At 42.2% G+C, this 14,611-nt stretch overlaps 1 protein-coding gene across 1 annotated transcript in view; it reads right to left on the bottom strand.

Moving 5' to 3' along the window:
- Positions 1-4,819, bottom strand: part of LOC121552632 (probable E3 ubiquitin-protein ligase RNF144A-A) — a 42,596-nt gene extending 37,777 nt beyond the window's left edge. The window contains exon 1 of the mRNA XM_041865604.2: positions 4,485-4,819. The gene's annotated coding sequence lies outside the window, so the exon portion shown is untranslated. The remainder of the gene's footprint in view (positions 1-4,484) is intronic.
- Between the last annotated feature and the right edge of the window lie 9,792 nt (positions 4,820-14,611).

Below are 14,611 nucleotides of genomic sequence, written 5' to 3'. Positions count from 1 at the left end.
CTGTCCTGAGAGGGCAGTGCACTGGGAAGAGAGAGCAGGTTACTGCTGTCTGCAGACAGACCGACCTCTCTGTGTGTGGCTGGGGCTGGCTTGGCCTGGGCACAGTGTACTGTTGGGCTGTGCTGTGGGCAGGAAGACTGGGAGCCAGCTGCCTGGCAGGCACATAGTGTTCTGGATTCAGCACTGGAACCCTGGCCTGGCCTACAGGCCCGTCTCACTACTCATGAAAGAAACATTCTTAAGCTCTGTTTACACTAATCCAGCTGCACCTCGCTCTCTCCTTCACTCTCTTTCACGCTCAACCCAGCATGGTTCTCGATAGCTCTGGTCCAGAGCATTAGGAGCCTTCAGCGCCAGCAAGCCGCACATAACGGCCTGGACCAGAGCTAGGTTTTGGACCTGTGTTCTGGTTGTTAGAGAGATACAGGTGGGATTCAGAGAGAGGGGGCACACAGAGGAATGACATAGGCCTAGTAGTTGTATGGTCAAACCCAATGGGAGCTGTGGATAGGTAAGGCGATCATGAGGTAAAAATGGGTCTGCTTTGCTTTGTCGTTTTTTCAGACTATTTGGAACCTAAATACTGTGCCTCAAAGAGAGACATAATATATATATTTTTTAACTATTACAATATTTGGGTCATTGCTACTACTGAAGTAACAATCCTATTTCAAAGACTTGGCTGGACATCTGCACCTTCAGTATGCCTTCAGTCAGACTAGGCTGGTGGGCCAAGAGGCTTTTCTGTGTCTGCAGACTACTAGGCCTGTCAAGCAGCTACTAGGCCTGTCTGATCACGGTGGAGGCTAAAGTAGCCTTCTAACACAGAAGCTCTGCTATGTGTGCCCACTGGGCCAAACAAGGTAAGGGGCTGTGTTACCTCACTGGCTGGTGTGACATGATGTAACGAGTTAATGACGAGTCATGGAGTGCGTCCCAAATGGCACCCTATTCCCTAAATAGTGCACTATTTTAACTCAAACGTGTTCAATTAACTGTGGCTCACTCTGTTACCCACAATGAGGCTGTATCTTCTCCTCTTGTAAAGATCAACTGGTTGTGAGTGACTGGACTGGTAAGAATGACAAATAGCTATAGGGAAAACACCACTCATCATGTTCTAGCCCAGGGCTCTTCAACCCTGTTCCCGGAGAGCTACCATCCTGTAGGTTTTTGCTCCATCCCAAATCTAATGTACCTGAATCTAATAATTAGCTGGTTGATATCACTGCTAGGCAAATCCCCGCCTTATCTTAGCTCATTGGTCACCATAGCAACACCCACCCGTAGTATGCGCTCCAGCAGGTATATCTCACAGGTCATCCCCAAAGCCAACACCTCCTTTGGCCGCCATTCCTTCCAGTTCTCTGCTGCAAATGATTGGAACGAACTGCAAAAATCTCTGAAGCTGGAGACACTTATCTCCCTCACTAACTTTAAGCATCAGTTGTCAGAGCAGCTTACCGATCACTGCACCTGTACACAGCCCATCTGTAATTAGCCCACCCAACTACCTCATCCCCATATTGTTATTTATTTTGCTCATTTGCACCCCAGTATCTCTATTTGCACATCATCTTCTGCACATCTATCACTCCAGTGTTAATACTAATTGTAATTATTTTGCACTATGGCCTATTTATTGCCTTACCTCCATAACTTACTACATTTGCACACACTGTATACAGATTTTCTATTTTTCTATTGTGTTATTGACTGTACGTTTCTGTTTATCCCATATGTAACTCTGTGTTATTGTCGTTTTTAATCGCACTGCTTTGCTTTATCTTGGCCAGGTTGCAGTTGTAAATGAGAACTTGTTCTCAACTGACTTACCTGGTTAAATAAAGGCGAAATAAAAATAAAAAATAAAATAAGCTGAATCAGGTTAGTTACAGCTGGGATTTGAGTGAAAACCTACAGGAAGGTAGCTCTCCAGGAACAGGGTTGGAGAGCCATGTTGTAGCATGTCTCCCAAATGGCACCATATTCACCATAGTGCAGTGCACTACTTTTGACTAGGGTCGATAGGGCTCTGTGCAAAAGTAACACTACTATGTAGGAAATAGAGTGGCATTTGGGCCACATCCTTACTTTCTTTCAGACTGGTTCTCATCATATAAGGCCAGAACAAGCCAAAGCCCACTAAGCCTGTACATTTACAAAAACATTAATCACCTCCTGCAGAGGTTTATACAAGCAATGCCCACTACTGTACGTCAGCGGAATTATTCGGTTGACATTATCCTACATAGGCTCATTAGGCTTGCCAATTCATATTCATAACAACATGAAGAAGAAAGAAAAACTAATTTGGCCCGATCTTCAATTGCTGACTGATATGATGATAAACAAAGAGTATTGAACAGTAAAAGGTGTGCTCACAGTGCTGCCATGGAGGTGGTGTCCCACGAGTCCCCCAACATTATCCACTGCAGGGATGTTCAACCGGGGTCAAGGTACTGCAGGGGTTCCACAACATTTTAAAGTATTTATTTATTTATTTTTCAATGTTTTTATGAATATCGCTAGCAACAACGGAATAAACACATTTTGAATAACCGACCCACAGCAGAAAAGAGGAAGAATATCTTATTTCTAATTATGTCAACTTTATTTCTCTACTTCTAATATTGAGCAAATTACACTCACTGGAGTATCTGACATAGACTTTTAAAAAGCACCTGCGAATAGGCTACCAGTGCGGTGCCGCTGACTGCTCGTAAGCTTTCTTCACTCGGACATAGATGTTTGCCAACACATGGCTAACTTTTGTTTAACCTGCTAAACAGCTAAACAGCTGCTCTTAGCAAAAATGTGATTGGAGTTACACTATATATACAAAAGTATGTGGACACACCTTCAAATTAGTGGATTCGGCTATTTCAGCCACACCTGTTGCTGACAGGTGTATAAAATCGAGCACACAGCCATGCAATCTCCATAGACAAACATTTGCAGTAGAATGGCCTTACTGTAGAGCTCAGTGACTTTCAACGTGGCACCTTCATAGGATGCCACCTTTCCAACAAGTCAGTTCGTCAAATTTCTGCCCTGCTAGAGCTGCCCCGGTCAACTGTAAGTGCTGTTATTGTGAAGTGGAAACATCTAGGAGCAACAACATCTCAGCCGCGAAGTGGTAGGAAACACAAGCTCACAGAACGGGACTGCCGAGTGCTGAAGCGCGTATAAATCGTCTATCCTCGGTTGCAACACTCACTAACGAGTTCCAAACTGCCACTGGAAGCAATGGGTTTCCATGGCCGAGCAGCCGCACACAAGCCTAAGATCACCATGCACAATGCCAAGCATCGGCTGGAGTGGTGTAAAGCTCACCGCCATTGGACTCTGGAGCAGTGGAATCACGCTTCACGATCTGGCAGTCCGACGGATGAATCTGGGTTTGGCTGCCAGGAGAACGCTACCTGCCCGAATGCATAGTGCCAACTGTAAAAGTTTGGTGAAGGAGGAGCTGTTTTTCATGTTTCGGGCTAGGCCCCTTAGTTCCAGTGAAGGGAAATGTTAACGCTACAGCATACAATGACATTCTAGACTTTGTGGCAACAGTTTGGGAAAGGCCCTTTCCTGTTTCAGCATGACAATTTCCCCGTGCACAAAGCGAGGTCCATACAGAAATGGTTTGTTGAGATCGGTGTGGAAGAACTTGACTGGCCTGCACAGAACCCTGACCTCAACCCCATTGAACACCTTTGGAATGAATTGTAACACCAACTGCAAGCCAGGCCTAATCGCCCAACATCAGTGCCCGACCTCACTAATGCTCTTGTGGCTGAATGGAAGCAAGTCCCTGCAGCAATTTTCCAACATCTAGTGAAAAGCCTTCCCAGAAGAGTGGAGGCTGTTATAGCAGCAAAAGGGGGACCAACTCCATATTAATGCCCATGATTTTGGAAGGAGATGTTCGACAAACAGGTGTCCACAGACTTTTGGTAATGTAGTGTACCTTTCTAGCTACTAGGCTATGTTAGAGTTTATACTTCCTCTTCCAATTATAATGTGGGGAGTTCAAAATAATGAACAACTATTTACCAAATCTATTTATTTTAAAATGTTGATTACTTCCCATTGCCATTATCATTCACCTGATGATAAGAGAAAAAAAGTTAGCTAAGGTATGATGGGGTCCCTGGTCGCCGGTTTGCCTTGGAGAGGGACTCTGGGCAAGGAAACAACCCTGATCTACTAAATCGGATAAGATCCATGCTGGGAATTGTAAGTGTATGTGCAGCCTACCTCCACAGACGTGACTGTAGTATAGTTAAATATCCTACTTCACAAACCCTCTCATGACAAAAAGCTGATCACACACGCAAAACACATAATAAACAAAACAAAATTAACATTCCGTTGACGCAAGCAGAGCACAGACTGCCTCGATATGTAACAGCTGCGTCCAAACAACATGCACATCTAATCTGTAACATTTACATTGTAACAACATGATGTTATGTATCCAGGTTTACCTTGGATTCAGACTACCGCTTGTCAGTTTTCTTGAGGAAGAACAGGAGCCTTGTTTTCCATCCAGACTATCCTTTCAAAGGACCTTTTTTAGTCGTTGCAGTTTGGCTCAAGTATTATTGACAACAGCCTGGCTGTCAGTGGACATCAACATTTATGTCTCTCTCTTCTTCAAAATAATAATAGAAAGCTCTAGTAGTTGGTGCGCTTATAAAAATCAGCTGGTCGGTGTAAAGATGTCATTTGTATGCGTTTATAGAGCCGAAAAGCTCAGGAGGAGACGCTGCCGATTTGCTGTATTCTGAGATCTGTGGCACCGCGAAGAGCCCTCTATCGAACACAAGGCGTCATGAACAGGGCTTTCCCTGATTATGAGGTAATCCCTTTTAGTGTTTGGGAAGGAAAAAGCCAGGCCTAAAACAATGAATTTATGTAACAGTACTGCCACCTGCTGTTTGGATTTGGTCGTGTTATGGCATTTTATTTATTTTTAGGAGAATAGGCCTATAATCTGTAAAACATTTCTTACCGGTAGGATATGCAAGACAATACAACAAGACTCATGAATACTAGCAATCATTGATGAAACTGCTTCTTAATTGTTAAGATAAGGAGGATTTTATATATATTTTTCTTCTAAATGACCTATTTCCATTGATTTTTTCTCTCCATTTGACAGTATAACATGATGTACCCACAATATATTGATCAGTTTACTTCAAAAAATAATTAGTGAGATTTGTGTACCTCATTACATCACATTTTGTTTGGTATTCCCATTGTCATTGGTCCCTGAACATTATGAAATATATTAGCGAATTCAGGTAGTTGCCCCCTTCAGGACTCAAACCCAGTTCCAGCGATTGTCAAGCCAACACCTTAACCATTACGCCAAGAGGTCCAAACCCCTTGATGAGGTCGCTAGGTGTTGGGTTAAGGTCGCTATAATATAAAAGTCTCCATCTCTAACTGTTAAACCGGCAAAGCTGCCAAATGCATTGTTTTTACTTAAAACAATTTAGTTTTAAAGTATTGTCTAAATGTAACTGTGCATTCTGCATAATTCCGTCTAGAATGAAATAAATAGAATGAAATAACAATAAAGAAGCATTTTTTTTCACCTTCTGACTGCCCTACAAAACCTGCTGAATTTCCTCCTCACAACAACTGAAAAGAAGGCTACAGCAAACTCTCTGTTTTTACTTTTGGAATTGAAAGAAGTGCTAGGACTAGTTGAAAGCTAGGAGTTATGAACAAGAAAATAAAAACATTAACCTCAAAAACATAAACCTTGCGACCTTTTCTCCTGATACATGTTTTCATAGCCCAAGTGCCTCTGTCAAAGGACATCAAACTAGCTCCTTTGTCTTTCCTCAGCTAAAATGTACTATTATTTTTAGGCAAATAGTGGCACCAGCAGCAGCTCACATACTTTCTCCAATGTCTTTAATAAGTCCTTTTTATTTTTACAGTAGCTTACCTTTGGTAAATATCTGTCTACATAGAGGTCACAATGTTCAGAGACATGGCCAGTGTTTTGAATCCTGTGATAGACTAGTATCCTTCCCTTTACTGTCTTCCTAAAGAACATTGCATTGATTCCCTTGCACTCCCATCACCAGAGGCTACCTCTGTACAGATCCATCAGGAGCATCAAATAAATCAGACTAAAGCTAGAGAGTCCTGTTCAGTGTGTGTGTGTGTGTGTGTGTGTGCGTGTGTGTGTCTTATAATGCTGCCAGGCAGATAATGATTGGTGGTTGGTGTTGACTTTGGATTCACTCTTCCTGTCTGCGTTCCAAATGGCTCCCTAGTCCCTATGCTCTGGTCAAAAATAGTGCACAATACAGGGAATATGGTGCCATTTGGGACGCAGCCGTGCCGGATGCTGGGTGGATTTCCCAGGGCATGAGTGTCAGAGACACATCAGAAACTGAAACCTAAAGCAACATCAACGGCTGCCTCTGAAATACTACACCTGATATATGGGAAAGGTTGGGGGGAAAAAATAAAGACATCCATACAATGTTTTTCTGTCACCTGATACCCTATTCATCGAAGGGCTGATGACAGCTTTATTGAGTGTACATTATGTTTGTAAAGTTACTGTCACCATATGTTGAATGGATGTCATGTACATATGAGTCACTATTTTAGAGTACTGAAGTACTGCAGGGCATTGGAGGCTGTTGGGAGGAGCTATAGGAGGACGGGCTCATTGTAATGGCTGGAATGAAATAAATGGAACGGTATCAAACACATAAAAAATATGGAAACCACGTGTTTGACTCCGTTCCAGCGATTCCATTCCAGCCATTACAATGAGGCCATCCTCCTATAGCTCCTCTCACCAGCCTCCACTGCTGCAGGAGTTGGATACGTTTCAGCACTGTATGTCCTCAGACATAAAATGAAGACATGAAGGCTTTGCTCCACTAGATGGTGCCAAATAGCTTATTATGAGGCCATGGGTTCACTCACTCACTGCCTTAGAGCAGCGTTTTCCAAACTCGGTCCATAGCCAACTCTAGCCTAGTCCCAGATCTGTCTGTGCTCTATAGCCAACTCTAGCCTGGTTCCAGATCTGTTTGTGCTATGTGCTGTATAGCCAATGGCCGAAAGAGTTGGCTACACAGCACAAACAGATCTGGGACCAGGCTACTTGTCTACTGTACTACCCCAAAAAAACGGACTGAAAAATGAAGTATTAATGATTACAAAAAAACTCCAGTTAGTGTAACATAACATGGTCCATTTTCAGGCAAAACTGCTCTTTTGTTAATTATGGGCAGCCTATTCCCTATGTAGTGCACTACTTTTTACCAGGACCCATAGGGCTCTAGTCAAAAATAATGCACTGCATCGGAGTAGGGTACCATTGGACGCACGCAACCTAGGCCCAGTTGTTGGAGAGCTGATGTCTCATTCAGGACCAGGGAGAATCAGTGTCCCTGGGCAGAATTATACAACAACCATTTCAATATTTAATTAAACCAAGAACAGCCAAACAGGAGCAGGAGAAAACACTGCATACCAAATGATGACCAGCGAACAGTCGGCACCTAGCTGAATAGTACAGTAGCTGGTGGTGACTTACATCCCAAATGGCACCCTGTTCCCTATAGAGTACACTACTTTTGACCAGAGCCCTATGGGCCCTGGTAAAAAGTAGTGCACTATATTATCAATAGGGTGTAATTTGGGATGTAATCGGTCTTTCTGTGAAACAACTCGGCAGAATTTTTAAGAAGGCAGACCATGACGACAAAAGAGAGCCTCCCAGGTTGTTGATGCAAGTATTATGAGGTGGGATTGACCTGCTTCTCCCACCACAGCATGTCATTGACATCGCCATAATGTTATGTATTAGCTGATTTTCTGCTTTATTTTTACAAAACATTTGTAGCTTAAAGGGCAATCTGGGATTGGTACATCCGTTTCCATCCTTCAGCGGAATGGCAGTGTGACCGCTTTGTTGTTTGAATAGCAAATTGCCCCCTTTAACATTTTAAAACTTTTCTGTGTTGTCAGGAGTCAAGACATGTCTGGGAATATCCCGAGGTATACAGTATTGAACATTGAGACGAAGAAAAAAGACTAGCAAAAGATAACATTTGTGTTCACTTATTTTTTACATTTTACATTGACATTTTAGTCATTTAACAGATGCTCTTATTCAGAATGACTTACAGGAGCAATTAGGGTTAAGTGCTTTGCTCAAGGGCACAGACAGAATTTTCACCTAGTCGGCTCATAGATTCGAACCAGCGACCTTACGGTTACTGGCCAAACGCTCTTGAACTTTTCAAAACCCATTCACATCACATAGCCTTCCCCTCTTGCAGATGATATTTTTCAACTCCAGTGTACTTTACAACAATCATTAAATAAATATGTGTATTCTGCATAGAATAAAAATACTCCACCCTACAAAACCTCGATTGTTCAAAATGGAAGAGGAGAGCTCTGTGGGTCAGGTAGGCCTAGTCGTGTCTTGTGGTTTGGCCAGTGATTTCATTAACTAACGCAGGCTGAAGTTGCCAGGGACATGCACACCGCACCGGTTGTCTGTCTGCTGTTTATCATTTGTTGCGGTGTGCTATAGGGACCACCCGCCGGTGGCGTTTGACTGGTGACTAAATTGCGACATTCTTTCCCATTTCTTTCATGGTGAAATGGTATGCCATCCGTAGAGAGACATTTGAGCCAATCAAACAGCACAAGTGGGGAGCCGAAAGTAGAAAAAAATGGATAACTTTTCCCGGTGACATCATTCACCCCTTTCCAGCTTGCTAAATGAGCCAGTCACACTTCATATGCAATCTATAGGATTATGATTAGATTAGAAATTGAATAGTCACATGTACAGGGTTGCAGGTGTAATTACAGGGTACATTGAAAAACTGAAACTCCGAGCTCCAACAATCATGGTAGCTAGCTAAGTGCACAGACACAACGCACAAAACACAAAATGCTTCCTCCAAGTCCAGCTATCTGGCCACTGTAGCTAGTAACATTATAATTAAATCACAATGGATTTATTTCCATGAAGCAGCTGGCTGCCAAGAGTCAATGCCTAGGTCTTTACCTAGGTAGCACAACAGCTAAGGGTTATTAGAGGCATGGCGAAGCAGCCTCTGGAATAGCCTGCCAGAAAACCTGAGTGGGTCGTAAAACACACCTTTTTAGCTTTGCTTTTCCTTACGGTGCTTTTTAGTCATTCAGATTCTATTATTCTTCTTTAGTTTTTTTATCCTCTTATGTTGTGTAGCAAATATTTCCGTTTTTATTTTAATTGTTTTTATTAGTTTTTTCCTGTGAAGCACATTGCGTTGCATTCCATGCCTGAAATGTGCTGTAATATAACTGATATAATTGATTTGATTTGATACTAACTAGCGAATCATGCTAACCATTTTGTTAACGTTAGCCAGCTAGCAAAAAAATTATCTATGGGCTGAATGCGATTATGAAGAGTGAATTAAATTGTTTCCTTGTCATCTTTCTAGTTAGTTATCTAGCTGTGCCCATCTGGCTAATATCAACAAGGGCTTTTTACAACAATTGCAACATTAGGGACTGTATGTTATTGATAATGAGGGATACCTGGAGAAAATTGGACCTCTGAAATGAAAATGGATGACCTTCTCTTCAGCAAAATATATTTTTACCTGACCCTCCCTGAATGCTTGGGCAAAAAAACAAGTGACCCTCCCCCATACCCAAAATAAGTGGATAGCAGAGAACATGCCTACCATTTACCTTCACTCCTAGGACAGACCAGAGCCTTAGATATGCAGTTTTAGAAACGATTCTCCGTTTTGTAAGCATTACATGGAAAAGTAGCCAGAAGGCTGTGGATTCGCAGACCACGGTGGACAAGGTGCTGGGTGAAAATATATCCATTATAATAAAAGCACTGCATGAATCTATCATCTTATTTGCGGTCTGAGAAAAAATGACCTTTTATTAACGCATTTCATGCAATTCTATGTCATTTTACAGGGCTGGAGACAAGCAGAATCTTTTTTAATACCACAACAGAGCATTACACCAGATATGTTTTGATTTCTATACAGGCTATTAGGGGGATAGTCTAAGTTTGGAACAGTGCTAAAGTCGTCTATCAACTGTAAAAGTTGAGCGCAACAGAACCAGTTACAACTGAAGTATCGGATCATCAATGAATTAGAGAAAAAGCCATTTGCTGTTTAACACAGCATCCACATATCATCAGGTAGGCCTATATGCATGTGTAACTTTTTGTTCTTAAAAAAACTTTTTCCCATTATACTTTTGTTACAAAATAGATTTGTGTTGACCGTGATTAGGGCATGGGAATATAAAAGCATCCGCTAGGCTAAATTAATAAACTAGGCATGCATAGCTCACCGCGTGATCCTCAAACCACAGACTGGCCAAACTCATGTTTCTAAAAGTGAATTCAAAGGCACTGTAGCCTAATAAGGCATTCTTTCATTTAATTATTATTTAATTCTAAGTAATTCTATATTTTTATATCATTTTATACAGCCTAAATGTGAACTGTATAGGCATGTTTTTGAAGTGCTGTTGTTGATGTGTTGTTGAAATGCTGAGTGCTCCTGCCAACATGTAGCATGTCACAAATGCTTCACAATTGATTTCTTAAATGGCAGCTTTGAAATAATAATAATATAGCCTAAATTAGGCTAACTGGCTTGCTCCTGACTGATTTAGAGTTAGTATGTTGCTTAATAGCCTGTTGAAATGTCGAACGTCAATTGATAGTGACAGAATAACACATTACTTCCCAAGCAAGGTACATCTTTTGTCTCCTCGGCTATGGAATGTTGTAGCGCAGACTCTGGATGTCATAGAGACAAACCAAATATATCATATATGCATCTGAGAGATTCTGGAACCTGCCGGGCGTTTCTCTCCCAGTGCTCCCTCATCTTCGAGCTGCAGCCTTCTTCGTTCCCCTTGGACCGCTCGAAGATAGCGTACCTTATAACGCTGATGTCCAGGAGGGCTCTCGCCTGGGCTACGGTGGTGTCGAAGCAACAATCCACTGTTTGACTCAGTCTGGAGGAGTTCATGGTGGAGGTACGAAAAGTGTTAGATTCTCCATTGTCCGGGAGAGAGACTGCTCGTAAGCTGCTCCAACTACGTCAAGACTCCCGTAGTGTGGCAGACTATGCGGTGGATTTTCGCACGTTAGCTGAGAGTGCCTGGAACCCGGAAGCCATGTTCGACACGTTCATTCACGGATTATCGGAGGTGATTAAAGACGAGCTCGCAGCCCGGGAGCTGCCCATGGACCTCAACTCCCTCATAGCCTTGACCATCCGGATCGATGGACGGCTACGGGAATGTAGGAGGGAGAGGGGGTCTGTTCCCTGTCGCTCTCGCTCATCCTCGATTTCCACCTCGCCTCCGAGGAATCCCGGAAATCCACGAAGTCTACATTTCCGAGAGAGTCCGATGTCACCCGAGACTCGTACGATCCGCCTCCTGTGTCTGCATCTGGGTCTTAGCCTGAGCCGTGATACAATACCCTCACATAACTGCCCTGGTTTTAACTTAACACACCAAGCTCTTCACTGACACTGAGATTTTTAAGGAGTGCATGGTGACTGATGGAATTGGCTGACAAAATCTATGGATAGTAGACTATAATTTTGTCTGTCAAACAGGTAGGCATACCTCTTATTTCTTGAATAGGAAGAAATAGGCTCCAACACAAAGCCCTCTTGTTGTTAGTAGCCAAACGTCAAATTAAAATGAAGACTTTAAATGAATTAGGCCTTCTTGAATTAGCCTACTTTCAGCACCCATGCGCTGTCCATCTCCGCGGCTGCCGCTTCATATTAATGTAAGTTATGTAAATTACTAGAATATGGCTTAATATGAGGTCAATAACTCTGATAAATAGCTTCATTATATTATAGCAGTAGCAAGCTTACATGCAGTCCTCATCTTCGCACTCTCCCTCTCAAACTGAACAGGACATTAGTAGGCCTAGTCCGCACACACAGATATTGCATTTTTTGGGGCAAATATTTTTTTTATTCTGGAAGAAGCTTTTGACTCGCCTCCTGAAGTGCCACCGTACACAGCACAGTCATTGGGTTAGGCAGCACAAAAGGGTTTACATCAGCAAGAGCGGGGCAGGCTGGGGTTCATGATTGGGAACGCCTATCCATTGCAGTGTGTAATGCAGTGTAGCCTAGTTTTATATACACCATCCCAGCAGTGCAAAAACTTGGGAAGAAAGTACATTTTCTTGGAAAATTTAACTTTTCCCTGTGCTTCTCCGAGCATGCTCTTCATATAGCCAAGGCCTATGGCCTACAGCAGAGAATCAGGGATGAGGGGCAGCATCAGGCACACATAGAGATACTATAATAAGCAACCCATTCTCAAACCCTGAGCAATATGATATTTAATCGATTACAAATTACATGACCCTCCTCTGGACTAAATAAAAAAATACTAAACCCTCCCCCTGACTGAAAAAATAATGACCCTACCCCATTTTCCTCCAGGTAACAATAACAATTGTGTAAATTTCGACCGCTCCCTTAGTGCAGCTAGATAGCTAGCTTGCTAGCTAACATTGGCTATCTAGACCATAAAACAACACACACGGACATGCATTGCCAAACAACGCTACTGCCACCTTCTGGTTTGGAATATTTTAACAAGGCTGAGTGGCTGACGACTTAAAGGTCTATGCCGTGTGAACACAAAAGAGATTGACTGCCGACACACTGTTCAGAGGTGCTAAGTACTGTTGGCAGGCAAACATTTGACAATCATACCGGTTTGTCTGAGCCTTTATGCCAATTTACAATAGCAACACCTCCCAAGAAGGGAAGTGGGGAAAACATCTACTGTGTCTCATATTGATACCAATGAACTGCCTGGCTTTTTGTATGCATAGAAAGACAATCTGGTGGTGAAACAATGTAGGATAACCTGTAGGACATCAGTAGCTAGTGGTTCACAAGTTCTCATTTCCCCCCCATGATGAATGTTTTAAGTGTCCTGTTGCCTCATTATGTAACCTTTGACTCCCAGTAGGCCCACAGTGTGAGGTTGAATCCCAAATGGCACCCTATTTAGTGCACTACTTTTGACCAAAGCCCTATAGGGCTCATAGGGCCCTGGTCAAAAGTATTGCACTATGTAGGAAATAGGGTGCCATTTGGGACACAACCTCACACTGTTAGTGTTGGCTCTTGAGACTAACCATATTTTATGACATAACAGAATAGTAATGTGTGAAGATGTTTTTTTTCTCAATTTTTTGTGTAAAAAGGGTCATATGAACTTGACGTGATGAATTGTGAACCTATCGTGAACCCTATCCACATGAGGCTTCAATATGTGTTTTTATCATGCTCTATAATATAGAGTCTATATCATGTTCCATGGAGGCTATAACAGCTTCCTGGTTTAACTCACCAAGAACCAGGGTCGTATTCATTAGGGGACTGAAACCGGGATGGACTACCTAGACTTGACCAATAAGAAACGCTCATTTTAGTTTTCGAATGAATATAACTCAGTCTCAAAGCACTAGAGAGAAAGAAGCACAACAATATCCCACTGATAGGGAAAACTACGTACGGAAAAATAGATAAACACATGCAAACACAACCTCCAAGAATAATATGCTAGTTCATTCATTCTTAGAATTCCCCAACTGATAAAGCATCTAAGCCTCTTCAGAGAGAGAGAAAGAGACAGAGGGAGAGAGGGTTAACTTTGAGACAAAAAGCAGAGTACTTCATACTGCGAGGAATGAGAGAGAGAGGTTTTGTAACTTCTTATTGGATAGTTCAATAACATGGATGGTGAAACTCAAGGAATATTGCTTTCTTTTGTTTATTGCTTTATTTGTGAGTTCTGTACATTCTTTGGCAACACAAGAGTATATTTGCTGCGCCAATAAAGCACATTGACTTAAAATTGAATCAGGAAGCAGGGAAGAAAAATACTTTATTGCCATGAGTGAACGTGAAGAATTACTGTATATAGTACAGTATATCATTTCATAACTTTCAAAACTAAAAGCTTCTTCTCGTACAGTGAAGTGCAGACATGTTTTTATTTTTTTTGTGATATATTTTTTTTAGCTGTGATATTTCGAAACACATCTCAGAGAGAGAGAGAGAAACCCCGGAGACAAAAACAGACAGGACTCCCCAGAATATGTACTCAGAGAGCCATGTGTGTGGTCAGAATATGACCTACAGGGAACAGACCCCCTCTACATTTTTCGCCTACTTAGCATTTTCATTTGTATTGTCAGGGCTATTAAATATGCAGACTTTGTCTGGCCTCAATCGTTTCACATGTCCCTCTAGTCTACCCTCTCTACTTAATGGTCAAATGATCTACATAGAATGTGCTTAGAGTAATTATAAACTGGGTGGTTCGAGCCCTGAATGCTGATTGGCTGACAGCTGTGGTATAACAGCCTGTATACCACGGGTATGACAAAACATTTATTTTTACTGCTCTAATTACATTGGTAACCAGTTTATAATAACAATAAGGCACCTCAGGGGTTTGTGGTATATGGCAAATATACCACGGCTAAGGGCTGTGTCCAGGCGTTGCGTTGTACCTAAGAACA

The sequence above is a fragment of the Coregonus clupeaformis genome, unplaced genomic scaffold (genome assembly GCF_020615455.1).
Source record: "Coregonus clupeaformis isolate EN_2021a unplaced genomic scaffold, ASM2061545v1 scaf0041, whole genome shotgun sequence".
Lineage (NCBI taxonomy): Eukaryota > Metazoa > Chordata > Actinopteri > Salmoniformes > Salmonidae > Coregonus > Coregonus clupeaformis.
Note: the sequence above shows the minus strand (reverse complement) of the source record. Positions and strands in the feature narration are given on the sequence as shown.